The sequence below is a fragment of the Pseudophryne corroboree genome, chromosome 4 (assembly GCF_028390025.1).
Source record: "Pseudophryne corroboree isolate aPseCor3 chromosome 4, aPseCor3.hap2, whole genome shotgun sequence".
Taxonomy (NCBI): Eukaryota; Metazoa; Chordata; class Amphibia; order Anura; family Myobatrachidae; genus Pseudophryne; species Pseudophryne corroboree.
The window spans coordinates 18,994,930-18,997,429 of record NC_086447.1 but is presented as its reverse complement, the minus strand read 5'-3'; the positions used below and the strand labels follow the sequence as shown (position 1 = coordinate 18,997,429).

Genomic DNA, 2,500 nt, shown 5'->3' with positions numbered 1-2,500 from the left:
AAAGAGTGTAGAAGGTTTGATAGGCTCAAGCATCTCTAATCTTGATGTAAGTTTGGCTACACTAAAAAATCTATGGAAAGTGCTTTCCAAACTAGCTCTGTAGCCAGTTGATAGTAATTGCACAAATATAAGTCAAACTATTAGTGATATTTTCCAAATGATTAAACATGACAATTTGTGTGATAAAGCAACACAGGAATAAGTAGTTGAATCTCTTTTATGTAGTCAAATCATTTTTCATTTTGCTTGGAAAGTTGATAATGTTTAAAATTAACACTCAATCATTTTAATAGCACGTAATATCACAGCTGTGTGAACATGGAATCCTTCGATAGCTCAGCTTGTAGAGCGGAGGACTGTAGAGGAGATTGGTACAGAAATCCTTAGGTCGCTGGTTCAATTCTGGCTCAACGGATGACGCTTTTGATAAACTTAGATGTCAGTACTGACATTTTACAAACCCAAAACTATACCAAGTATAAAGCATTCTCCAAGTTATATTTTAAAAATCATTAACGCAGGTCACTATGGTCAGGATTAACTTCCCATGGAAATCATCTCTGATACAATATTACTTCAGTCATCCTCACAGACTGAAATGAAGTAGCGCAACCCATAGAGAAACTTTTGTGAAACATCACATTGAATGAGAGGTAGTCATGGCCGAGTGGTTAAGGCGATGGACTAGAAATCCATTGGGGTCTCCCCGTGCAGGTTCAAATCCTGCCGACTACGACCACATGGTTGTTTTATTTTTCAGAAAATTTACCAAAAGCTTGAAACCAGTGTTGCTCAGGGTGAGTCAGGAACTGGCACATCAAAATCTTTAGGATGCCTGCCTGTTCTCTCTTTCTCTATCCGTCATTCTCCTCCTCTACTTGAGACTGAGCCCAGGAATCTCAGCAGCCATTCTAAGCAGCATTTATTAATTACAAATGCATTTTGAATGTCAAATTTGTAAGAAAGTTTTGTACATTTAGCAAAATATCAAATTCATTTGAAAGAAAATGATGTCCACTCAAAGTAAAAAGAGCTTTGGTTACTTTCAATGCACAACATTTTACTTTCAAATCGTGTCAGATGACTTTCAGTGCTAATTATTATATCATTAACCTCTCCTTTATTAAAAATTGTGCTTTAATGCAAAAAAAGAAAAATAATTGTCTGTGCATACTCTCATGTAGCACAATTATCTTCACTAGCTCAAAAGGGCCGCTCATTGTCCAAAATGAATTGTCAAATCAGAACAAACAATGGAATATCCCCATCATTCCTGGAACACTTGATTAGTTTACAAAACAAGCAACATTTAAAAGAGTGTAGAAGGTTTGATAGGCTCAAGCATCTCTAATCTTGATGTAAGTTTGGCTACACTAAAAAATCTATTGAAAGTGCTTTCCAAACTAGCTCTGTAGCCAGTTGATAGTAATTTCACAAATATAAGTCAAACTATTAGTGATATTTTCCAAATGATTAAACATGACAATTTGTGTGATAAAGCAACACAGGAATAAGTATTTGAATCTCTTTTGTGTAGTCAAATAATTTTTCATTTTGCTTGGAAAGTTGATAATGTTTAAAATTAACACTCAATCATTTTAATAGCACGTAATATCACAGCTGTATGATCATGGAATCCTTCGATAGCTCAGCTGGTAGAGCGGAGGACAGTAGAGGAGATTGGTACAGAAATCCTTAGGTCACTGGTTCAATTCCAGCTCGAAGAATGATGCTTTTGATAAACTTAGATGTGAGTACTGACATTTTACAAACCCAAAACTATACCAAGTATAAAGCATTCTCCAAGTTATATTTTAAAAATCATTAATGCAGGTCACTGTCGTCAGGATTAACTTCCCATGGAAATCATCTCTGATACAATATTACTTCAGTCATCCTCACAGCCTGAAATGAAGTAGCTCAACCCATAGAGAAACTTTTGTGAAAACATTACATTGAATGAGAGGTAGTCGTGGCCGAGTGGTTAAGGCGATGGACTAGAAATCCATTGGGATCTCCCCGTGCAGGTTCAAATCCTGCCGACTACGACCACATGGTTTTTTTATTTTTCAGAAAATTTACTAAAAGCTTGAAACCAGTGTTGCTCATGGTGAGTCAGGAACTGGCACATCAAAATCTTTAGGATGCCTGCCTGTTCTCTCTTTCTCTATCCGTCATTCTCCTCCTCTACTTGAGACTGAGCCCAGGAATCTCAGCAGCCATACTAAGTAGCATTTATTAATTACAAATGCATTTTGAATGTCAAATTTGTAAGAAAGTTTTGTACATTTAGCAAAATATCAAATGCATTTGAAAGAAAATGATGTCCACTCAAAGTAAAAAGAGCTTTGGTTACTTTCAATGCACAACATTTTACTTTCAAATCGTGTCAGATGACTTTCAGTGCTAATTATTATATCATTAACCTCTCCTTTATTAAAAATGGTGCTTTAATGCAAGAAAAGAAAAATAATTGTCTGTGCATACTCTCATGTAGCAC

At 35.7% G+C, this 2,500-nt stretch overlaps 2 non-coding genes across 2 annotated transcripts; both read left to right on the top strand.

The window, feature by feature from the left end:
• Positions 1–653: 653 nt before the first annotated feature.
• Positions 654–735, top strand: TRNAS-AGA (transfer RNA serine (anticodon AGA)). The gene has a single exon. It is a non-coding gene; the product is annotated as a tRNA-Ser (tRNA).
• A 1,231-nt stretch (positions 736–1,966) lies between these two features.
• TRNAS-AGA (transfer RNA serine (anticodon AGA)) lies at positions 1,967–2,048 on the top strand. The gene has a single exon. It is a non-coding gene; the product is annotated as a tRNA-Ser (tRNA).
• The last annotated feature ends 452 nt before the right edge of the window (positions 2,049–2,500 follow it).